This window comes from Penaeus monodon, chromosome 16 (genome assembly GCF_015228065.2).
Source record: "Penaeus monodon isolate SGIC_2016 chromosome 16, NSTDA_Pmon_1, whole genome shotgun sequence".
NCBI lineage: Eukaryota > Metazoa > Arthropoda > Malacostraca > Decapoda > Penaeidae > Penaeus > Penaeus monodon.
Window position 1 is genome coordinate 27,406,898 of NC_051401.1, and position 7,500 is coordinate 27,414,397.

The 7,500-nt window shown below is 44.5% G+C and overlaps 1 protein-coding gene across 1 annotated transcript in view; it reads left to right on the forward strand.

Moving 5' to 3' along the window:
• LOC119582666 (myosin heavy chain, muscle-like) overlaps nt 1-61 on the forward strand; it is a 12,017-nt gene extending 11,956 nt beyond the window's left edge. The window contains exon 21 of the mRNA XM_037931066.1: nt 1-61. This exon is cut by the window's left edge and continues 534 nt beyond it. The gene's annotated coding sequence lies outside the window, so the exon portion shown is untranslated.
• Nucleotides 62-7,500: the final 7,439 nt, after the last annotated feature.

The following is a 7,500-nucleotide window of genomic DNA, read 5'->3' on the forward strand; positions in this document are numbered from 1 at the left end:
CCAAGCTTGTTTATCCATAATCATATATCTAGGATATGGATTAATAAAACTATGAGACTCATTTTGTTTTCTTGGCCAATTTTCTGTTAAGAAGCCATACATACAAAATGGACTACAGAAGATCAATTTTTCTCATAATGTCAGTAATAAGCGCTGGAGATTGCTTCCTAAACACACCTAAAAGCAAAAAACAACTCATAACCACTTCTGTGTATTACGTTCTGATTTGCTCGACAAAATGCCTCTGTCTGCCTCTCCCTCTCCTCTTTCCTTCTGCCTTTTCTCTTCCTCCCATTGTCACTCGTTCTCTACCTTTTTCTTTCCCACCCATTCCTCTTCTCTCCTCTACCTTTTCCTTTCTCCTCCCCAGGTCTTGCTATTGTGAGGTAAGTATTAATGGTTATCTCTCAAAACATCCATAGACAATAATTTTCAGTCTGATAGTCATAACATTTTACTAAAGTATAATCAGAAATAGTTGAATAACTGTCATATTTTTTAAGGGTTATTAAACATAACTACAATGGGGCTTTTTTATCCTTCATTACCTCATGCCCAGATCGTATACATGAACTTTCCTCGCATTTAACAAAAAGTCACTGTGCATATGAACACAAATGTATGTGTGTATTTGTGTGTGTGTGTGTGTGTGTGTGTGTGTGTGTATTGTTTGTTTGTTCAACAGCGATTTAATCCACAGCAGGATCTAGGCCTCTCTCATTTCACTATTGAGAGGTTATTTGGCAGTGCCACCCTTCCCTGATTGGATGCCCTTCGTAATCAATTGCGGTTTTGCGCGCGATGTTTGACTTCTCAAGACGATATTTAGATCTAAACTTTAGCCGATATAATGTTTATGCTTGTTATTTGGTTTGCAGTTGCAGGATGACAATTGCATCATCCTTGCATTTGAATGCTGCCACCGGCCGTTTTGTTTTTTTTTTTGTAAATTTTCCGCCTTGTTATCATGTAGTTGACTGGGTACTCATACCGGGGGGGCTGACCCATGATCTTCCCCCCCTGGGGAGTAGTTGATTAGGAATCATCGTATCTACGATAGATGTGTGTGTGTGTGTGTGTGTGTGTGTGTGTGTGTGTGTGTGTGTGTGTGTGTGTGTGTATACATATACAAATGTGTGTGTGTGTGTATAATATCATCATCATCATCAAGGGGCTATCGCCGACGGGGGTGCATGGCCGTATCCCCCCTTCACTTCGAACCACGAGGTCCCTTGTGGCGAGTCTCCAGGCAGGCCCTCGACCCATCTCCAATTTCTCGCGACAGGTCTCTTCGAGCTGCCCAAGCCATGACCTCCTGGGTCGTCCCACAGCCCTCCTCCACCCAGGGTTGTCTCTGATGGGCAGAGTCGTCCACAGGGAAACGAGCTAGGTGACCATATAGCGTGAGTTGGTGATCCCAGATTATGCAAGTAACAGATCCCATGCCATTCTCACGGTGTAACCATCAGTTGGTCCTGTCAATTGCACTCCATGATTCGGTGAAGAGACTTGTTACAAAAGGCATCAAGACAAGACTCCAAGGCACTGGATAGCATCCAGGTTTCACTTCCATAGAGCAAAACTGGCAGTATCAAGGCCTTGAAGACACGTAACTTGGTCTGCATAGGTACCGACATCTCTAAATGCTCTTGTTGATCGAGTTCATGGCTCCTGTTGCCAGACCAATCCGTCTGTTGACTTCTTGGTCTGACAACCCAAAGATATGAACTATGCTACCAAGATATGTAAAATTCTCTGTAACTTCAACGTCCTCGCCAGAAGCATGGATCGACTGAACGGGTTCCCCTAACAGGCCCTCAAACTCCTGAATCTTGGTCTTGGTCCAGGAGACTTCCAGGCCTAAGAGCTTTGCCTCACTGCTAAATGCATCAAGATCCGCCACCAATGATGCCAGGGCTCAGATAGGATAGCAACATCATCGGCAAAGTCAAGGTAAAGGCTTCTTATTAAGCCAATTCCCCTGAGTCTCAGGATCTCCCATAACGATGCTGCACGCTGCGCCCTGCAGCTAGCAACACACCTCTTTGGTCCTTTATTCTGGTTAGACGAGTGGCTTGATCAAGGCCCAGTCAAGTCAATCGGCTGGTCAAATATGGCTAGGGTCAAGCAGGCACTATTCAGTCGGTAGCGCATAGGTCCCGCGACTGCCATCAGTACTGTAATAGTGGCTGCGTATATTTCCTCATTACCCCTGTGGCTGTTGGGAGATTTTGAACCCCAACTATAGCTTCCCCTCGTTGGACTCCATGGTGGGTGGGGGGGTGAGGAAATGAAGAATTCAAATTTGTATGAGTACTACAAATTTACAAAGATCTAGCTCTCTCCCTGACGACCTACGCAATCCCCCGACCATTCCCTCTGGAACATCACGTATTGTCACTTTGGAACCTTTCCAGCTTCCAAAGGGCAAGAATGGGAATCGTAATGGTTCCCGGGCTCCCAAACCAGGTAAGAAGGGGAAAAGTCCTCCTCAATCCACTAAGGAAATCTTACCTGGTAAATATGAAAACATTTCATATAGTAAGTACCTAGTAGTGAAGACCATTGATGGTGTATCAATCATGGATCTTGATATTTTCGAAGTACATCGAAAAATTGTTGAAGTATGTCAACGTGATCCTCGCATCACCCCACAGCGAGATGGTAGCCTGATAGGTGAGGTTTCGTCACCAGACGAGAGTGACCGTCTGCGTGCGATATGCGACATTCCTGGGGATCAAGTTTAATGTTCTCCTCACAAAACCCTTAATCAGTGTAAGGGAATTGTTTTTTCCCGAGACCTGATGAGGTATTCTGAGGAGAAACTGTAGAGGAACTAGAGAATTTTAATGTAGTGGCAGTAAAACGTTTTAAGAAGAAAGTTGATGGTTTGGAACAGTCGCCACCAGCTCTTCTTCTAACTTTTAACACGTTAGTCCTTCCAGAATCGGTTAAGTTAGCATGGTACCACCTGAAGGTAAAGCCATATGTGCCCAACCCTATGCGGTGCTTCCACTGCCAGGGTTATGGGCATGGAGCCAACTCTTGCCGTTTTAAAGAAAATGGGCAACCAAGAGTATGTGTAAGGTGTGGTACAGCAGGTCATCAAGGAGATGACAACTGTCCAGGTCCAATGTGCTGTTACCACTGCAAAGAGGCTCATGAAGCTTCTTCAAAGCAGTGTAAAAGGTACAAATTTGAAAAGGAAGTATTGGTAATAAGGAGCAAGGAGAAAGTTAGTTTTCCAGAGGCAAAGCGACGTGCCCGTGTGCTATTTGCACAGCCAGGTAAGTCCTTTGCTTCGGTTCTAGCCCATCCTCCTTCCCACCAACCCTTGCCCTCCAATGCTTCTTACAACACACACTCTGCCACTTTCTTTAACTCTCAGTCGGAAATTGCTGACACTGCCTCTGGTGAGTTGTTCCACCAGAAACGGAGTAGGAGTGAGGGGTCTATTGAGGAGACTCCTCCTCCCAAAGTAAGGTCTTTGGAGCCAACATTTAAGGCTCCAGAGGCCTCAACGGTGAAGCTCCAGCTGCCACCACATCCACAGGGGCCTCTGCTGCTAGGCAGAATGCCCCTGAAGTAAAGGCTCAGGTCCGCTCTTTGCCCAGGCAAAGAAATCCTGAACCTGTCCAAGGGAAACCTGTGGAAACTAGCTCCACAGGTAAACAACCATTAAAAAGGTACTCCCAGGATCATGGAAAGGGACAGCCTAAAGGTGTGAGGCAAACCTTGACCACAGGTGCTGCCAAACACCTTATGAAGAAATAATATAAAGAACTGGATACCCTAATCCAATGGAACTGTCAGGGAATTCATGCAAAATGGGAAGAACTGCAATATCTGATAGCTTCATATAATCCAGTTTGTGTATGTCTACAAGAGATTTTGACCAGGGAAAATCATCCGATTTCCCTGAGAGGATTCCAAATTCAAGCCCATTATGGGACCTTTGACAATGGACCTCATGGAGGAGTAGCAGTAATGGTACGTCAAGATATTCCTCTTCAGGCCATCCACCTGCAGACAACACTGCAGGTGAAGGCTGTGAGAATAGGCTTGACACGACCTTACACTGTTGCATCCATCTACCTTCCTCCACATAATCTCAACATAGATGATTTGGAAGATGTACTTGGGCAGTTGCCACATCCATTTCTACTCTTGGGAGATTTCAATGGTCGGCATCACCTCTGGGAGACACTTTGTGCAACCCTCGAGGAAGGGCCTTGGAGTCCTTGTTCTTAAGAGTAGATGCAGTTTTACTGAACAGTGACACTCCCACACATTTCCAAGTTCAAACTGGGATATTCTCCAATATAGACCTATCAATAGGCTCACCTGATTCACAGTTGAACTTCACTTGGCAGGTCATGGAAGACTTACATGGAAGCGACCATTTTCCAATAATTTTGGAGGAGGTGAATGGTATTCCAGTCAATGGAGTGCAGAGATGGCGACTTGAACATGCAGACTGGAATCTTTTTAGATCAACTGCAGTATTGCAAGGATCTGTTAATGATTTCCAGTGTGTTCAAGATGCTGTTAATCACTTCACATCACGAATTCATCTTGCAGCAGAAGCATCCATTCCCAAAAGTAGCGGACAGTACCGTCGACCTCCAGTACCATGGTGGTCTGATGAATGCCAACAAGCTGTCAGAGCAAGAAAAACTGCAATAAGGCAGTTGAAACGACGCCCCAGCATTGTAACCTTGATCAGTTACAAAAATACCCGAGCCAAGGCCAGGAGCTTGCTAAAGGAGGCTAGACGGACGTCGTGGAGACAGTATGTCTCCTCGATTAACTCTGGGACCCCCTTAGCATGGGTGTGGGACAAGGTGCGTAAGATTGCTGGAAAGAGAACATCCATATCACAACCTGCTCTGAAGATAGATGGCATAATCATCACAGACAAAAAAGATATTGCTAATGAGCTAGCTAAATCCATGGCAGAGATCTACTCTGGAGCATCTTACACTGCTGGATTCTCCACTCTTCGTGCTGAACAGGAACAACACCCAGTGTCGTTCTTCAGTAGGACTGCAGCAGAACTTCCATACAATTTGCCATTTTTGCGCAAGGAGATGGACTCTGCTTTGCAGCTCTGCTGTAAGACTTCCCCAGGAAGTGACGATATTCCATATCAAATGATATCTCACCTACCGGAGAGCTCCCAGAAGTTCCTGTTGGACCTATTCAATAGGATATATAGGGAGGACACAGTGCCATCCACATGGAAAGAGACTATAATCATTCCTGTTCCTAAACCTGGCAAAGATGCTTTCACACCAGGAAATTACAGACCAATTTCTCTCACCAGCTGCATCTGCAAGCTGATGGAGAAAATGGTAAACTTCAGGTTGACATGGCTGCTAGAAAAAGAAAACATGTTGACCCCATATCAATATGGCTTTAGAAAATTGAGATCGACCACAGATGCACTTGTGAGGATGGAAACTGCTATACAGAATTCCTTCGCACAGCGACGTCACATGTTGGCAGACTTCTTTGACCTTGAAAATGCTTACGATACAACTTGGAAGCATGGCATACTCATGAAGCTGTATGACATTGGTTTAAGAGGAGCATTACCTACCTTCATATAAAGCTTCCTTGCTAACAGGAAGTTTAGAGTTCAGGTGGGAAACAGTTTCTCTAAGCTGGAAGATCAGCTGGAAGGGGTCCCACAAGGGAGTGTCTTAAGTGTGACCCTGTTTGCCATTGCTATAAATGATATTGTAAAAGTTGTTCCAAGTTCTGTCTCATGTAATCTGTATGTGGATGACTGTACACTGTACTGCTCAGGAGGAAGCTTACAGGATGTGCAAGGACACATGCAGGCTGCAATAAATCAGGTTGTACAGTGGGCAACATATCATGGGTTTAAATTTTCTCCAAGCAAGACCATGGCTATACATTTCCACAAACAAGGAATATTCCACCCTTCCCTCTATTTAGGAGCAAACCCACTGCAATTTGTCCAAGAGGTGAAGTGCTTGGGTCTAATTTTTGACTCAAGACTTACATGGGTGCCTCACATCAAACAGTTAAAAGTGAAGGCTACAAAAGCGCTTAGTATTTTGCGGGTTCTTTCACATTTATCTTGGGGTGCAGACCACACAACGCTTCTACGGCTTTACCGAGCGCTTATTCGTAGTAAGCTTGATTATGGCTGTGAGGTGTATTCTTCTGCAACTCCCACTGTTCTCCAGATGTTGGACTCAGTTCATAATGAAGCTCTCAGAATCTATACTGGGGCTTTCAGGTCTTTACCTGTGGAATCCCTGTATGCTGAGAGTGGAGAACCCCCTCTTTCATTACACCGGGACTACATGAACCTGATTTACTACACGAGACTACAAAGGATTCCGGGATCTCCTACATCCAGATTGGTTTTCAACCCCCTTGAGGATAGCCGATCCTATGGCAGGAGAATGAGGAATCTTGTGGAAGATCTTAATTTGAGTCTTAATTGGGGAATTCCCCCCTTGAACTAATCAAGTCGAGCTGGATTTGGTCGGAATTGGGAAAGGGGAGAAATCAGAAGCAGAAGTCAAAGAGAAATTTCTTCAGCATATTTCTAAGTACCAAGGATCAGAGGCAATATATACAGATGATTCGAAATCTGAAAATGGTGTGGGCTTTGCAGCAGTGAGCAGAAGGAAGACTGCAGTCTGGCAGTCTTTCTCTAGCAGCCTCGATCTTTACTGCAGAGTTACATGCCATCCTTGCAGCAGTTAAGATGACTAGAGATCTTGCGAACCATTCTATTGTGATATATTGTGACTCTCGTAGTGCTTTGCAAGCAATCAAGAGCTTAAACTCATCACATCCAGTAGTAAGGGAGGTTCAAGATTGGCTTGCACTGATGTCAACACGCAAAAATATAACTCTGTGTTGGGTGCCAGTGCATGTTGGTATTAGTGGGAATGAGTGAGCTGATCAGAAGGCCAAGGCAGCTGCCGCTCAGCCTTGTGATGCTCGTTTTCCTCTCCCACACACCGACCTGAAACCCAGCATTAGGAGTTGTCTTCGCAATAAATGGAAGGAACATTGGAGGCATACCTCCAGAAACAAACTGCGAGAGATTAGAGATGACCTTGGCAGTTGGGTGACTAGCATCCACCCTAACCGAAAAGTGGAAGTTGCATTAACAAGACTAAGAATCGGGCACACAAGACTGACTCATGGGCCGATGATGGCTAAAAGTCAAGCACTTTGTGAAGGATGCCAAGAGCCATTAACGATCGCACATGTAGTGGAAAGATGTGCAACATTCTCAGACCAAAGACGTATGTACTTGTCTCCCCCATATACACTGAAAAATTTATTGGGGGAGGATTGTGACATAGAGGGTCTTATTAGTTTCCTTAGGGAGACTAATATTTTCAATAAAATTTAATTATGCATAATGTTTATGCAATATTTTATATACTTAAAGCATAATATTTATGCTTTGATTTTTTATTTGTTTATTGTTATTTGTAAAATATT